Source organism: Loxodonta africana, chromosome 10, assembly GCF_030014295.1.
Source record: "Loxodonta africana isolate mLoxAfr1 chromosome 10, mLoxAfr1.hap2, whole genome shotgun sequence".
NCBI classification, from domain to species: Eukaryota; Metazoa; Chordata; class Mammalia; order Proboscidea; family Elephantidae; genus Loxodonta; species Loxodonta africana.
The window spans coordinates 112,767,807-112,785,630 of NC_087351.1; the positions used below are offsets into that span (position 1 = coordinate 112,767,807).

The 17,824-nt window shown below is 51.5% G+C and overlaps 1 protein-coding gene across 6 annotated transcripts in view; it reads right to left on the reverse strand.

Moving 5' to 3' along the window:
• The window catches only part of EVL (Enah/Vasp-like), a 92,925-nt gene that overhangs the window by 27,570 nt on the left and 47,531 nt on the right, over positions 1-17,824 (reverse strand). The window lies entirely within an intron of this gene.

Below are 17,824 nucleotides of genomic sequence, written 5' to 3' on the forward strand. Positions count from 1 at the left end.
TTTGGAAAGAATCTCAAGCAGAATAAAGTCTGTCCCACCTCTATTGCTTACAAGAACCCTCTACATCTTTTTGTGATTAATCTGCCCAATTATCTGAGGCTGGGCCTACTAACCTATTTTATAGATGGAGAAACTGAGGCTCAGAAAGGACAGGCAACTTGTCCAAGGCCATAGGCACCTGGAGGGAATGGTGCAGCTGGGATGGACTCCGGTTTCCTGACGCCTCGTCTACGTGTGCCATCTACCCTGCCGCTTCTGCAAGATCTCACTGTAAACCAGCATTGGGACCCTGCTCATCAGTTAACGACAGGCACGTCCCCCAATGCAGAGCTCCCACCCCCACCCCCCAGGAGCAGCTGGGAGGGAAGGAAGAGGCCCAGGAGGTGCAGGAAGGAGAGGGAGAAGCTCAGTCACCTACAGTTCACTCTGAAAAGCACGGTGCAGTCACAGTGGCAGAAGCAGAAACAGTGGAAGGTCCACTCCCTGCTGACCATCACGGGCCCTGCTCCCTCGGCACAGCCTGGGAGGCGCGCCTCCCGCATCCTGGCCACTTACCTCTTCCTCCTCGGCTGCCTGGCTTATGCAGTGGGAAACTGATATGCCGCCCAGCTGTCAAATGGGCTTCACCACTTCAATCTTTAATGAACTTCCCAGTGGGCCTATCAGAGCCCTCCTGTCTACCTGATCCCAGCAGGCTCCAGGGGCCCTGGAGGACGGTCTAGACCCCATGGGAGTCCCCTTCACAGGCCTCAGTGTCACCAGGTGTCTGTCACAAGAGACCTCCCACTGTGGCTGTCGTTATCCCCTGAGGCGATGGGCTGGGAAAGGCTAGGTGCTGAGTCAGAAGGGAACAGGTGATCAGCCAAATTCCCCGGTCCACCTCAGCCCTGCCCTTCCCAGGCTCCTCCAGGCTCCCTGTTCCTCCTTTCCCAGCCCCATCTCTGCTTGCCCTCTGCCCGACTCCTGCCCCTCCTGCTTCTTTCCTGCCTGCAGGAAGCCAGTCCTCTGTCCACCCTGTCAGCAAGCAGCCCTGTCTCCCAGTGCCCGGGGGCCTACCCTGCCCTGATGGGCCCACATGTTCCTGCTATTCCCTGAGTGCTGGCACCCTGTGGGCACAATGACTGTTCCTTCTGCACCTCACAGACTGGCAGACCCCTGGAAGCAGCTTATGGTGTGGTGTCTCTGTGGCATCCCTGACACCTGCGGGGAGTGTTCCTCCTGCCCTGCAGGACTACTCTGCATGTGTCCTATGTAAAGCACTCCTCAGCCAGGCCCAAACACAGCAGGCAGTGAACATCCGTGGACATGCCCAAGCTTGGCATCACGCCAAGTGCCCACTTTCTCACCAGGATGCCATCCTCCAGTCGCTCTGGTTTCTCCTCACTGCCCCTACCTGGCCTCAAGGGGATGCTGCCTCTCATGCCACCCTTTGCCCTGCCTGCAACCATGCCTCATTGTCTCTTACTTGGGGATATCCCAGGAGCTCCCAAACAGCCTCTCCGCCTTGTCCCCTGAATCTAAGCTTACAGATTAAACATCAGAAAGCACTTCCTTACCCTCCCGCAGTCAAAGAAACTACAGCGGCCCTCCAGGGACTCAAACAGAAAATCCTCTTCGGGGTTTGAGGCCTCTTACACTCCACATGCCTGGCCTGGTCTCAGACAGCCTCCGCTAGGCCCCCACTTTGGCCAGGCGCCAGGCACACCTAACTCCTCCCCATCCCTGAATGCATGGAGGCCCTGTCTTCCCTCGTGGGCATTGGCTGCTCCCTCTTTGCTTCCCTGGAGCAGAATGCAAATATGTACAGCATGTGCAAGGCACAATGCTAGGCTGCAGAGGGACAGGGATCAGGACTTTGAACTGGTTCCTTCTGGTTCAAACCCCTGCTGAGAATCTGCCTTTCTAATAAGTTCCCAGGAAATTATACATAAGAATCACCTGTGGAATCTTATTAAACTGTAGATTCTGATTCAGTATACCTGGGGGTAGAAATGCAAACTCTCAGAAGAGAACGTGTTAGAAAGGCAAATTCTCAGCAGGGGTTCAAACTGGACTGAACCGGTTTGAAGCCTTATTTGGGATATACCTCGGACTTACTGCCCAGGAGAGGCCCTGAAGCTTGGCACCTCATCCCCTCTCTATTTCCTCCTTGCTGTGGTCCTCACCTGCCTATCCAATGCTCCCCCTGATGGCTAAGAGACTGAGTCCAAGGGGCTTTGTGACCCTGGCCCAGGCACTTTCCTCCTTTGGAATTTAATTTTTCCACCTGCAGGGGCTGAACCAAAGAGGAAGCACAGCACTGATGATGGTGGCGATAACGAAACCACCGTTTACTAAGTGCCAACGACATTCGGGGCGCTGGAACTTGAAGCATGTAAACTTGAAGTCATTTGGCTATAAATCTGAGTCCTGGCTTTGTCACTTATTCTCTGACCTTGGGCAGGTTATTGAATCTCTAGCTCTAATTTCTTGTCTGAGAAATGAGAATAGTACCACTAGTCTCGGGATTGCAGATCAGGAACATGCTAGTGCCGGCCTGGTGTCTGACGCAGTGCACCTCAAAGGAGGCTGGGTTCTTTCTTTCTTAGGAATCACCAGTGGTTAACATCTCACATTTGCTATTTATGAAATTCTCATAACATGTCCTAGAAAGGAACCAAGAAGAGTATTATCATTACTCCATCGAGTGAGGCATGCCCAGAGAGAGGAAAAATGTGCCCACATCAAGTCAGTCAGTAGCAGAGTCTGAGCCAGAACCCAGGTCCCAGAGCTCCAGGCCCCATGCGCTTCCATCCAAGCTCACCGTCTCCACAGGGGCCCTCCCCTGTCTGTGGTGGGTCACATCACGAGAGCTGCCTATACGAGAGACCTTCCAGAGCCGCCTCCGGGGTCAGATTCTCTCCTTGGTGGCCAGTCCCCCAGCTGACTTACTAGGCCAGAAATGGGCTGCTTCTCCTTAAAAAAGCCATGTATCTTGGGAGAAAGCAGTGGAGAAACTTAAGGTGAGTTTTAACCAAACCTCTAGGTTTGGGGTTCAGAAGATCCATATTTTTAGTTTTGTTTGGGCCTGAGTCTCTCCATCACTTTCACCTCAACGAGACTTGTGGATAGAACCCCCCGCAATTCACACATTCTCCCAGGGGGGTGGTGCCCACACCACCAGGGCGCAGACCCTGGCCCAGCTCTCCCTGCTTCCCTCTAGCTATTACATCCCCAGGGGGCGAGCAACTGGATTTCAGTCCCAGAGTTGGCAAGAAGGATCAGGAGGGACGTGGGCTATTAAATACAGCCAGGTGAATATCTAACAAGTTCTCGATTTGAGCCCTAGTTCTGCTCAGCTTGACTTTCTGAGCTAGGTTCTCCACCTATAAAACCAGAGTCTTGGATGCTATGACCCACAAGGCCCTTTTTGATACCAAAGACTATAAACTATAGTTAATTAAACCTACTTGGTTCTTCAGCAAGTATTTATCCCCAATTTTTTGCTCCAATGGACGAAACCAACAGAGGGAAGTCATTTCGAGGCTAGATCACGCAAGAATATTCTGCTAACTAGGCTTGGCCTGGCTGATCTCCAGCTGTGCCTGTGTCTCTGAGGTTGAACCTGGTGGCCAGTGGTCTCTCCTGTGCTGTCCAGTCCTGCACCTGCTCCAAGACCAGGCCACTCTCTACCCCTAAACGTGAAATAGGCTCCCCTGCCTTGAGCAGGGCCTTCCAGCTGGGGGATGGGCACCCCAACACCACAGATGGCTGCTCTGGAGGTCCATGGAGAAATAGGGTGGACACGGACCCCTCTTCTGGAGCACTGGTTCTACTTGCCGGTGACTGACTCAAAGTGCTCTCTCCTGAAACACACACAGGTTGTCACGGGGCAGGGTGGACATCTGCGTGGATACTTACAATCTAGTGTGGCCTTCCAAGGCATCTGGAGTCTGGGGTGGTCCCTAGGCTATCCTGCACCCCGGCCTGCAAGAGAGGCAGCTTCTGGCCCAGGGGGCGACCATCAACTCCCATTTGTGGCCTGGCCTCCAGCCGCTCTCTTGCGTAACCTTTGCGGCTCTTCAGCAGGCTACCTGAAAGTGTTTCTCTCCTGTCTTTGCTCTGGTGGTCCCCTTGCCTGCGATGCCCATCCCAGTCCCAGGGACCCCTCCATGAAGCCTTTCCTGTGAACATGTTCACAGGAAACCCTCTGCCTCTCTGCCTCTGCATCTTACGACTGCCATCGGTCCCATAACCTGGACCAGTGCCCCCTTTGCTGGAGCTGTGTGAGTGCTCATCTGCGCCCCCTGCTGGACGTGAGCACCTTGCAGACTAGAAACATGCTTCTACATCACCTTGTCTGATTCTCACAGCCATCAGGCAAGTTGTCTTTACAACACATTTAACAGGTAACGAGACCGAGTTCTAGGCACAAATCACCTGTCTTGGCTTCACCCTCCTAATAGGTGGTAAACTAGGCCAAATCCAGGGCTGTCTACAAAGCTCTTTCAGCTACACCCTTTTGCTACTCAAAATAGGGCACTGTGTTCCTGAGGAGCCGGAAGACAGGAAGATAGTGGTTACCAAGGCAGACCATTATCAACTCCATCTAGAGAAATCACCACTGCAGCCCAGATGCAGCTCCCCGGGGGAGGGAGAGCCCAAGGCTCTGGGGCTTTGCAGGACAAGCCCTCCAAGTCCTGGCAGGTTTTCTAAGTGTCTGGAGCAGAAAGATGGCTCCAGGGCAGGGACTCGCCTGGCAGGGAGAGGATTCCCGGAAGGCTCCTGCCTCAGCCTCCAGCTGCAGTCCAGGCCCGATAATATTCTACCTTAATACCTGCCCATTCAAGCCTCACCTCTGCTCTCCCTGGGCCTCCAGGGGTTTTGCACAGGCTGCTCTCTCTCCCCGGACTGATCTCCTCTCCTTCCTAGCTGGCAAGCATCTACTGGTCCTTCAAGACCAGGTCAGCCATGCCTGTCCCTGTAGGCTTTCCCCATAGCTCAGCCCTCACCAAGGCCATTCTGGGCCTCCTCTCTAGGCTCCCGTGGGCCTTGTCCTCCCCCCTACATAGCACTTACCCTCACCCAGCTGTGAGCCCTGTAAGTATAGGACCATGCCGTCCTCGTCTTTGTGTGCTGGGGCCTGGCCCAGAGGAGGTTCATCCGCCACACAAGTGCCTGTGTGTGCCAGGCACTGTTCTAGGCACTGGGGTAGAGCAGCAAATACTAACTATGCTAAGGCATTAAACTGTGTGGATCATAACAAATTATGGATTACATTGTGGAGAATGGGAATTCCGTAACAATTGTGCTCATGAGGAATCTGTACATGGATCAAGAGGCAGTCGTTCAAACAGAACAAGGGGATACTGCATGATTTAAAGTCAGGAAAGGTATGCATCAGGGTTGTATCCCTTTACTGTACTTATTCAATCCGTATGTTGCAGAAATAATATGAGAAGCTGGACTCTGTGAAGAACGGGGCATCACGATTGGAGGAAGACTCATTAACAACCTGCATTATGCAGATGACAAAGCCTTGCTTGCTGAAAGTGAAGAGGACTTGAAGCACTTACTAATGAAGATCAAAGACCACAGCCTTCAGTATGGATTATACCTCAACATAAAAAAAAAAAAAAATCCTCACAACTGGACCAATAAACAAAATCATGATAAACGCAGAAAAAGACTGAAGTTGTCAAGGATTTCATTTTACTTGGATCTACAATCAACACCCATGGAAGCGGCAGTCAAGAAGTCAAAAAACACTATGCATGGGGAAATTGGCTGCAAATTACCTCTGTAAAGTGTTGAAAAGCAAAGATGTCACCTTGAGGACTAAGGTGTGCCTGACCCAAGCCATGGTGTTTTCAATTGCCTTATGTGCATGTGAAGGCTGGACAATGAATAAGGAAGACCGAAGAAGAACTGGTGGCTTTGAATTGTGGTGTTGGTGAAGAATATTGAATATATCACGGACTGCCAAAAGAATGAACAAATCTGTCTTGGAAGAAGTACAACCAGGATGCTCCTTAGAAGCAAGGATGGCGAGACTATGTCTTACATACTTTGGACATGTTGTCAGGAGGGATCAGTCCCTGGAGAAGGACATCTTGCTTGGTAAAGTGGAGGGTCAATGCAAAAGTGGAAGACCCTCAACACGATGGGTTGACACACTGGCTGCAACAACGGGCACAAACATAGTAACAATTGTGAGGACGGTGCAGGACCGGGCAGTGTTTCGTTCTCTTGTGCACAGGGTTGCTCTGAGTTGGAATTAACTCGAGAGCACCTAACAGCAACAACAACCCCTTACATTCTAGAGAGGGGAGATAGGCCACTGATCAATATAAAAGGCTGAGAAGAAAAGGACAGCAGGGTAAGGGACTCAGGTGGCAGGTGTGTGAGTCCTACTGAAGGCAGGCTGAGTCCCCAGTTAGGGGACGTCTGAGCAGAGGCTGGGATGAAGTGAGGGAAGGAGCCATGTTTGGGGACAGCCAGGAGTCCAGTGTGACTGCAATGAAGTGGGCGAGGTGGAGAGTGGGGAGGAAGTGAACTCAAAAAGGCAGCCAGAGCCAGGGCACAGCAGGCCCACAGGCCTCCGAGAGGAGTCTGGGTTTTATTCTGAGTGGGATGGGAGTCCCTGGAGGGTTGGGAGCAGAGGACTGACCTGACTGACTTACATTTTAAAATACCCACGTGCTTGCTATGTGGAAAACAACTGCAGCAGAGTGCGCGCAGAAGCAGGCCAATCAACTAAGTGGCTGCTGTAAAAACCAAGTCATTTGTTGAGGGTATGAATGACGGCAGCCAGCAGACACACAGTTAGGGGCAGGGCCTCAACCCTTACATCCTGCCCACTCTACAAACGGAAAGTTGTACCCCAGTTCAGCACTGGGATGGTAATTTACTAAAATATTTGAGCTGGTTACTATCCTACACGGGCCATGCTGGCAGAAGGCTGACCTGTTATCATTCTTTAGGAAGGAGAGTGTATGTTGTGTAACAAAAAAGAAAATGGATTTTAATGAATTCCTGACTTATTTTAGAAGATGTGGGTATCTGGCTCTAAAGATGGGCCAGATTAAATGTCCGTAACCATCAACCCAGAAACCCTGGTGGTGTAGTGGTTAAGAGCTATGGCTGCTAACCAAAAGGCCAGCAGTTCAAATCCACCAGGCACTCCTTGGAAACGCTATGGGGCAGTTCTACTCTGTCCTATAGGGTCACTATGAGTCGGTATTGACTCGACGGCAATGGGTTTTTTAACCATCAACCCACGATCATGTGGGGCTTGAGTGAGGAAGCTCCGAGGCTCCCCAGTGACCAGTGTGTGTTTTGAGAGGGAATCAGGTACAATGGGCAGAGACCTGGACTGGAAATCAGCGGACCTGGCTTTTAGTTGGGCCCTGGTGGCACAGCGGTTAAGTGTTTGGCTGCTAACCAAAAGGTCAGCAGTTCAAATCTACCAGCCTCTCCTTGGAAACCCTACGGGGCAGTTCCACTCTGTCCTATAGGGTCGCTAAGATGAAGCAACTCGATGGCAATGGGTTTGGTTTTTTGGTTTTACGTCCTAGTCCTAGCTCTGTAACTCATCAGTGTGGCATGGGCAAGTCACTCAACTGCCGTGAGCTACTTTCCCTTCCTTAAAATGGAGACAGTAATGCCTGAGCTGACAGTCTCAGGAGGACGCTGCGATGACCAGCGAGATGAGGTTCAAATACCATGCGAGGCGTGTGAGGCGTGGCGTGTATAAAAGAAGACATGCTTGCTTTCTTGAGGAGCATGTGGCTTAGCTCTTGGGGGCGTCCCAGATTCTCCCCCTCCCCAGCTTGGAGTGGCTCTGGCCATTATTGAGGGATGAGATCCCAGGACATTGTCTTGGGGTTGGGTGCTCCAGGAACGACTTCAACTTGTATTCTTATGAGGCGTTACAGCTGACAAATCACATTCCCATTGATTTCATCATTTGAGCCTCAAAACACGTTTGTGAGGTAGTTGTTATATTCACTGTAAAGATAAGGAAACTAAGGCTCAGGATGGTGAAATGACTCATTCAAGTTTTCACAGCTAAAACCTGTACTCGGGTCTGGAGCTGGAGCTTGGACCTACAGCCTGACATGCTGTCATTTGCCTCCAAAGCCTGTGGTCAGCCACATATGCCAGCCACAGGCTGCTTCCCTGGAGCTGGCAGCTCACCACGCCCCACTGGACAGCCTTCCACTGGGAGGCATAGTAGGCAGGCCCTGATGAGGTAATACTTAAAATAGACCCATAGAAATCGCAAGACCTGGTTGGGCATGTGGCTTTCAGGCTGTACTGTGGAAACTAAGAGCCCCAAAGAATTCTTCCTATAGCGCTGGGGAGACAAGGCGGGGCTGGGTGAGGCAGGGTCCTTCCTTTCTAGGATGCGCATTGCGAACAAGGTGGCAGCTCTTCACAGGAAGCAATGCTGGCGGGATTTATAGCCTGACAATGTGTGGAGGGAGACCCAAAGCGGGGCAGAGCTTCCCCTGGGACCCTTGATTTAAACTCCCAAACCACCAAGACCTGCCTTGCCACCATCCTCCCTATCCTAGTATTCTCCCCATCTGCCCCCTGCAGGGTCCAGCTCACCCCCACTGCCCACAGAAGCCTTCCCAGCTGCCCCAGCCCAAGCAGCCTGCCTCCTTCTGCCTCCCAAAGCACGGTTGTTGGCACTCGCATAGGAAGCTGATATTGTTACTTAACTAAAAAGCAGGTGACAAAGAACTTTCACAAACATCACCTCATGCTACCCTCACAACAACCCTGTGAGGTAGGTGTACTAACCCACTTCACAGAGGCAGACACTGAGGGTCAGAAAGGTGAAGTGACTTGCTCAAGGGCACACTCTCGGCTCAGCTGCATTTGGGCCCAGATCTGCCCGACCCCTGATGATGCTCCTTCGTAGTTGCAGTTGCAGACGGCTGACGGTGTGAGGACGCATGGCTGCTGCTGCAGAAGGCGTGCTCCTCTGTCGAGGGGTGTTGCTAAGCAGGCCAAGGAGACGGGTGCGATTTCTGTGTGAGACAATTCTATGTACCATGTCCCTCAATCACAGATAGCACCCCTCACCTTGAGCCCAGGGTCGCAGGCTTCAGAGCAGGGCTGGTCTGCAGAACACGGTGTGATGGTGAGACGGCAGGGAGGCTGGGTTACAGGACACACCCAGCTCAGACACTCCTCCACGGGGGCTCTTGGACCCTATGCCAGTCTGTCTCCCTCAGGGCACTGGAGATGTGGATGTGAACACAAGGGGCCCAACCTCAAGGAGCTCCAAGTTTAGACAAGAACCCAGGCAGTTACATGGAGTAGGGCAACAGCTTTGGGTTCGGGATGCCACAGAAGGTGGGGAAGAGCCCCTGAGGTTTCCAGGGGGCCTGCAGCCTTCACAAACCCGTTGATGTGAAGGCTGACCCAGCCCCGGACGGGCCAGGCATTGCAGACAGAGGAGCTGCAAGCGGGGCAGTGGCACTGAGAGGTGGGACCCCAGGCGGGGTTTGGTATCTCCGATGCGTGAGGGGTACAGAGAACCTAAGCGAGGCAGGAGCCCGACCACAACGGGGCTCGTAGCACTGGACCTGGCTCTGGGAAAGGTCATGTCAGAACAGCCAGCAGGGGGGATGCTGGAGGGGGGAGAGAGCAGACTCATCAGAGTCCTGTCACGACACTCAGGGAGTGACGGTGAGGGTGTGGGGTTGAGGTGGAGCCAGGGGGACAATGAGGGGTCTGAGGTCCCCAAGGCAGGCCCAGTGCACACCCTCGTACCACCCCCACAGCACCAATGCTGCGCTGGGGCCTGGTGGAGAGTCAGAGACGGGGCTCCAGGCCCCACTGCCCCTGGGTCTCGGTTTGCTCGTCCCACCGCGCTGATGTGCCACGAGCCTGCAGGTCAGGTCGTGTGCTGGCTCTGGGGAGCCCAAAGAGGACACCTGAATTCCCACCCTGGCTGGAAAGTTGGATTTGCACCCTGTGAACGTCACCACATGCTGCTGGGTACTAAGTGCTGTAACGGAGGCAAAAATAAAGCCCGTGGGGGTACAGGGGAGGACTGAATACTCCCGTCGCGATGGCTGGTGAAGGTTCCAACAAGGAGTCGAACAGTTTGAAGGGAAGTGAGGGGGGAAGAAAGACATGTCCATCCAGGCTGGAGACAGCCTGAGTGAAGTGTGACGACGTGACGCGTGTAAATGTGAGCACGGGGGAGCACAAAGGCCTGCTTGATCTGAGAGCCAGTGATCTCTGGGCATAATCGTCCTGAGAGAAGGGGGAGCTGGACAGAAAACAGACAATTGTGGTTTTCACGAAGTGGCCACCAGAGGGCAGTCAGGAGGCAGCAGAAGGCCTGGAGGCCTGAAGCCTGGGGAGCAGATGCCACTTTTCCAAGTAGGAGCCACCCTGGGCCCACTTTCTGGTTCGCTAAGCCCAGAAGGCATTAGGTATGGTAGAAAATGCCAACAGCCTCAGCAGCCAGCCAGGGAGATAAAGAAGGTAGGTAATAGCAGATTTATGAGAAGGAAAATTCAGCTCCAACTCTGGGAAGCTACGAGGTTTAGCAATGTATGGGGGCTCCAGTGAGGAAACGGTGGGGAGGGGGCCTGGTTCTTTTGAGAAGGTCTGACTGGGAGAAGTCCCTTTCCTGGGCATTTTCCCACGGCTGTGCTGGTGTTGCAGCCAGTGGGGCGGTGGGCACTGATCAAGGACACGGGAGGATAGAAGGCTGGGAACACATTTACCATCCAGCCCAGGACAGCCATATCTTAAAGTATCCCAAAGATGTTATTTACAATCAAACCAAGTAAGAAAAGGTACAGTAGTATGTTCCCAGAGGCCAATGAATGAAAAGAAGCACTTTGTCATGTGTTTTAATTCACCCCATGCTGAGTTCTGTTAAGCTACTGGTGTTTACTTTTTCCTTTTTTTCCCCACTGTCCTAATGTGTAAGGTAAGGAGCCCCGGTGGCACAGTGGTGAAGCGCTTGGTTGCTAACAGAAAGATCGGCAGTTTGAACCTACCAGTTGTTCCATGGGAGGAAGATGTGCTAGTCTGCTTCCGTAAAGATTACTGCCTTGGAAACCCTGTGGGGCCGTCCTACCCCGTCCTATAGGGTCATTATGAGTCGGAATTGGCTCCTCAGCAATGGGTTTGGTTTTTTATGCATAAGATAGATAAAGTGACACTGTTCTGGCTGGATCAGGATGAGGGCCCTGGTGGACCTCAGCCGACCCCTGGAACTCCTCAAAATTACAAAACAAACAAAAGCAGTTGGAAGTCCACTGCATTTAATCCCCAAACTGCAGACAAAGTTGTCTTGGACTATACGTGTTTCTGCTCTACCTTCTGCCCAGCCCTCCACACCAGGTGTTCACACCTGGAGACATTCCTGTGTCTTCGCTTATGATATCAGGCTCGTATTGTGCCTGAGGCTTTTGAAGGAAATTCGTATCTCCATATTGAGCCGGACAGCGAGTCGATAACTGGTAACTCTCAGGCACAGTGTTAAGGTAGCTTGTTCTCCTATCCAACTAGTCCTCAGAGCTCCTGTCATCAGCACTGTGCCTTACTGTACACAAAGACATTCACCCCCAAGAGCTCACCTGAGATAGGTATTACCACCCCACTTTACAGAAGAGGAAATAGAGGCTAAGAAAAAAGGTCTTAGGACAAATGGCTGATTGGCAACAGTAGGGCTGCTCCTGACTTCTACCCTGAGTTCATCATGCTAGCACCTTGCAGGATAACTCCTGGTGCCCATCAGCCAGTACTCTTACAGCGGCCCAGGCACTGTGACACACCAACAGTGCTGAAAAAAGACCTCCCAGGGAGGCTTCGGTCATCAAGAGAAGAAGTTCTGAGGTTCTGAGGAAGGAGCGTCCGGTCACCAAGAGGAGAAGTTCTGAGGTTCTGCAAAAGGAACCTCTGGTCACCAAGAGGAGAAGTTTTGAGGTTCTGGGAAAGGAGCCTCCAGTCACCAAGAGGAGAAGTTCTGAGGTTCTGGGGAGGGAGGGTCCAAAGAGTTATGCTCTTCCGCCATTCTGGAGGCAACAGTCTGCCTACTAGAGGGGTCATGAGCCCTGGGCCCAGGTGGTCTCTCTGGGCCTTCTTCCCACTCTTCCCTTGACACACCCAGGGTCAGTTATACAACATGAAGTTCAGCTCCCCTCATTGCTCAGCTGGCTCGTTGGGATTGCCTACGACTTTGAGACGGGTTGGTGGTTGCCAGGTCTTAGAAAGGGTGCCTTGGGCCTTTAGGGGGAGTTGAGAAGTGAACTCTTTTGTTTTTGGTTTAGGGTCTCCCTACTCTGTCCTGATTTGATTGTAAGAAAGGTGAGGCCATGGGAAGGTAAGTTGAAGGACATCTTGGCTCCTCAAGGCAAAACAGTGGAGAACTCGCCAGCAAGGGGCAGGCTGCTCTACCCACTGGGAAGGTCTGACTGGACTTCATTAGAGAGAACCAAAAGGGGGGAAAACAGACAAATTCAAGTTGTCTCCGGCACTCCTGAGCAGTGCTTTCACGCACCTTAGCCCTCTTTCTAAAGTCCTACCCCAGTCCTAGGGTCCTGGAGAAAATTCTTTCTTAGGAAGGAATGGTTGTATAACATTGGGTCACCTGGGATAGTGGGAATAACCTTGGGTTCCATCACAGCTCTGTCTGACTTGTGCGACCTTGCCCACATCCCTTCCCTCACTGGGTCTCGGTGTTGTCATCTGCAAAATGCAAAGCTCGGTTTCACGATGCTGAGGTTCCCTCTTCTGCTCCCACTCATGAGGCCCAACCTCACACCACGACAAGCCACCTGGTCGAGACTGACCGTCTGCCTCCCGTTTGGCAGAGGCTTTGAGGAGCAAGGCTTTCTCGTAAATTCACTCTCACCAGGGGGCTATCAACCACCAGCTTGGGGCCTCATTTCATGGGCCACTGGAATAATGAGAGATGATGAGAAAGTCATAAAGCAGGAGTGGTTTCAGGGAAGAGCTGCATCTGGGGACAGAGTGAAGCAGGGGGGGAAACAGGTTTGAAGAACATGGAAGTTTTATTTACTGAACACCTACCATGTGCTGAGTGTCTTACACAGGTATTCTCTCGTAATTCCCCAACAATCGATGGCATTACTAAACCCATTTTATAGATGAAGTAACTTGCTCAGAGTCATGCCACTTGTAAGGAGTACAATAATATTTGGACCCAAGGTAGCCTGGCTCCAAAATACACATTCTTCCCACTACACCACGCCGCTTCCACTAGCCCTCGCTGTCTCTGGGTGACAGGGGGAGCAGTGTTCTGAACCTAGTGACTGGCTGTGTGGTTTGGGCCAAGTACTCCATCCTCCTGCTGAGGCCCAGTTTTCTCAGCTGTGAGATGGGAGCAGACATCGTGCTAGCTACACAAACACTGCACACATTACACCGTTTTGCTAACCACTCAACCCCCAAGTGCGTTATTTTCCTAGATGCGCTATGCGTGTTATATGTGTGGGTACATTGTTTACATGGGCACATTGTTTATGAAAAATATGGTACTTGGCGCTGTTAAATGACAATCAGGTGAGAAAACAGATGCGCTTCAAGAGGGAACTGGTCTGATTTTTAAAGAACTTCAAGCCCAGTAGCTCTCAATCTCTTCAGACCCAATGGCCCCCTTTTTATAAAACTTAGTGATGCTCCCTGCATAATCTTAAAATGAAACTCATAGATTATATAAGCCACCTACATAAATGAGAGAAAAATCAACAGAATTCTCTAGCTGGACTATAAGGGAGCAACACAAGAGAAGCAATTTACAGTAAGATCACTGCAGTATGCAAAGGCTCCGGGTCAGGGAGCCGGGCAACGACCTCAGGAGACAGACTCAGCTGGACGCTTGCACCAGCCCATCAGCTGGACGCTTGCACCAGCCCACAGGGCCGCTGGGAATGCGACGTGCACATGTCCTGGAGGAAGGGGAGTTTGTGGGTGATGAAAGGATCGCAAGTGATGATGCTGGAGTTACAGTCTTTACAAACAAAATAAAGTGTAATTTTCTTTTGATGCACATGGCTTCCGGGAAGTTCGGTGTACATTTAAATGGTTAAAAAAAAAAAAAGTGCTTTTTCTTAAAACAGAGTTAAGTTCTGGCTCACATAACTAAAAATAAGTCTCCCCATCCACGTGTTTGGTGGCCTATAGGAAACAACTCTTCACTTTGCACACTGCCCCGCATTGTGTGGTGCCTAGCACTCCCCGTTCCTCTGGCTGCTAACTCACCCACCCGGCCTCTCTATTTCCATGCTGTCTCTGTTGGGAACTATGTGTCCGGTCAACACTGCCATCTCAGGTCTAAAGCACCAAGGCCTAGAGAAGACATGGCTGAAGTCAGATCCCAGGCAGGCAGCTGAGCTGAGGCACAGACCCAGATGCCGACTTCCAGGCCAGTTCTTCCCACTGACTCAGAAGGGCTCCCAGTGACGGGGCTGTCACCATCTGCAGAGTGAGAAGAGGAGCATGCGTCCCCAAGACCTGTGGGCACTGTGGCAGGGGAGGCATATCACTTGGTAAAACGGGACCTGGCAGAGCTGCTGCTCCTAGAGCTAGTCGCCCTCGCAGCCCCTCCTCTCAGTGCTGTGCTACAGGCCCTCGGGGTCCTCCTCTAACCTCACCTGGGCCCTCACGCTGCACAGTAGACATGCCACGTAGAGTTCCATTTTATAGATGAAGAAACCGAGGTCCAGAACAAGGAAGTGATTTGCCCAAAGCACATGTCTGTAAGTGGCCCGGCCAGGTCTCCTGACCCCACAAGTGCCTGCCCTACTCCACCCCGTGGCCGCTTAATCACCGACAGATAGCATCTCACCTGGGTCCCTAGAGAAAGGGCCTACGCTCAGCCCCTATCCAGGTAGAAGGCTCCATGTTTCAGATGAAGAACTTGAGGCCCACACAGGTCACTGGACCTGATGGAGGCCACACAGTCAGCAAATGGCGGAGCCAAGCCTCCTGACTCCCAGGCCAGAGGGACAGAACCAGGGGTCTCTGTTCCTTCAAGGGTTGCGGAGATTAGAAGTCTTAAAGGCTGGTACAGTTAACACACGTCTCCTGAGTGCCCGCTGTGAGTGCCTGCAGTGGTGCTGGGGAAGCAGAGTTGATGGGGACAACACAGGTAGTCCCCCACTTACGACACAGTCCCCCACTTACGACGCAGTCCCCCACTTACGATGAATTCCCCCACTTATGACATTTCAGTTACAACTAACTGCACTATGACCACCTGTTTTTTGTACATCTTATTGTTACTAATATGTACTACATACACTGTTGCAGTGTGTAATCTGCTGTTATCATTCTCAGATGTTCACATGTAATGTTTCCAACCCCCAAAGACAAATAAAAATTGGATTTATAAAGATACTGATAATAAAAGGAATAATGAAAGTAAAAAAAAAAGATATTCGACTACGTCAGAATGGACTGAGGATGGAATTGTTGGAACGGAACCTTGTTGTAAGTCAAGACTACCTGTACACTCCTACCACCAACAGGACCAGTGGTCGAGTGGAGGAAGTAGGCACCACAGAGATATTCTGAATAAAGCTATGCTTTTACGCTGGAGTGAACGTGCAGGGCCAGGGTGCTGCCACAGCTGCCCAAATATGAGGCAGCGGGCACAGTGACAAGGGAAGAGGACTTGAAGCACGTACTAATGAAGATCAAAGACCACAGCCTTCAGTATGGATTGCACCTCAACATAAAAAAAGCAAAAATCCTCACAACTGGACCTATGAGCAACATCACGATAAACGGAGAAAAGATTGAAGTTGTCAAGGATTTCATTTTACTTGGATCCACAATCAACAGCCATGGAAGCAGCAGTCGAGAAATCAAAAGATGCATTGCATTGGGTAAATCTGCTGCAAAGGACCTCATCAAAGTGTTGAAGAGCAAAGATGTCACCCTGAAGACTAAGGTGTGCCTGACCCAAGCCATGGTATTTTCAATCGCATCATATGCACGGGAAAGCTGGACAATGAATAAGGAAGACCGAAGAAGAACTGACGCCTTTGAATTGTGGTGTTGGCGAAGAATATTGAATATACCACGGACTGCCAAGAGAAGGAACAAATCTGTCTTAGAAGAAGTACAACCAGAATGCTCCTTAGAAGCAAGGATGGCGAGACTGCGTCTTACATACTTTGGACATGTTGTCAGGAGGGATCAGTCCCTGGAGAAGGACATCATGCTTGGCAGAGTAGAGGGTCAGCGGAAAAGAGGGAGACCCTCAATGAGGTGGATTGACACAGTGGCTGCAACAATGAGCTCAAGCATAACAATGATTGTAAGGATGGTGCAGGACCGGGCAGTGTTTCGTTCTGTTGTACATAAGGTCGCTATGAGTTGGAACTGATTTGACGGCACCTAAAAACAACAACAACAATGCTTTACACTGGAGTGAACGTGCAGGGCCAGGGTGCTGCCACAGCTGCCCAAACACGAGGCAGCGGGCACAGCGACAAGGGTGCAGGCCTCGGCTTTGGCAAGACCAGCGCATGGCCTGAACTTTCTGGTGCCCAGCAGTTTCACAGAGCTCCCCTCTATCGTTCCCTCCAGAGAAGTAGCTCCACAGGTCAAAAAACAGTTTTTGGGGAAAAAAACCAAACTGGACTAAATGTTTCTAAGATCCTCCCCACCTCTAAATGTATTTCTAAACGCAGCTCAGTGAAGGAACTACTTGTCTGTCCACGTGATCTTGACAACGGAATAGCCATGTTTGTTTTTCATGTTACTTTAGTGAGTCATTCGGGAAAACGCTTTTTCAGAGGGGCACCTAGATTCCTGAAAGCTCTAAATAGTGATTATTATTAATGCATAGATATCTCATCCCGAACACACTGGGAGCTTTACAACATTTATGAAAAAAGTCCCATGAAAAAAGGGGAAAAATGACTGAGGAAGAGGGAGGTAAGAAGATTCTGCCCAGCCTTGAAACTGTACCTTGCTGGGATACCGGGGGATGGTTCTGCCCTGGGGTCCTCACACTAGTGTGGAGAGAATCCATGTTCTTCAGAATTTTCACAAATAAACCAAGTGGCCAAATTCACTAATTAGGAGGCACGGCCATGAAATAAATCAGGCTTAACACAATACCATCCACAACAATAACTGATTAATCAAATATGAGAAGGGGGCAGCTAAAGCCAGGGATCTGATGAACAGTGAAAGGTTGTGGCTGAGTTTGACAGAGAGGAAGATTTCTACCACCACTGCCATCACCATCATTACCACCATCTCCACCATCACCACCATGACCGACCACCACCACCATCACCACCACTGCCACCACCACCACCACCACAACCATCACCACCATCTACACCACCATCACCACCAACACCGCCATCTCCACCACCGCCATCACGGCCACCACCACCACCACTGCCATCACCACCACCACTGCCATCTCCACCACCACTGCCACAACCATCGCCACCATCTCCACCACCACCTCTACCACAACCATCACCACCATCTACACCACCATCACCACCAACACCGCCATCTCCACCACCGCCATCACCGCCACCACTGCCATCTCCACCACCACTGCCACAACCATCACCACCATCTCCACCACCACCACCACCTCTACCACAACCATCGCCACCATCTCCACCACCACCACCACCTCTACCACAACCATCGCCACCATCTCCACCACCACCACCACCACCACCATCACTGCCACCATCATCACCACCATCTCTACCACCACCACCACTGTCACCATCTCTACCACTACCATCATCATCCTACCACCAACCATCTCCACCCCAACCACGATCACCACTACCACAAG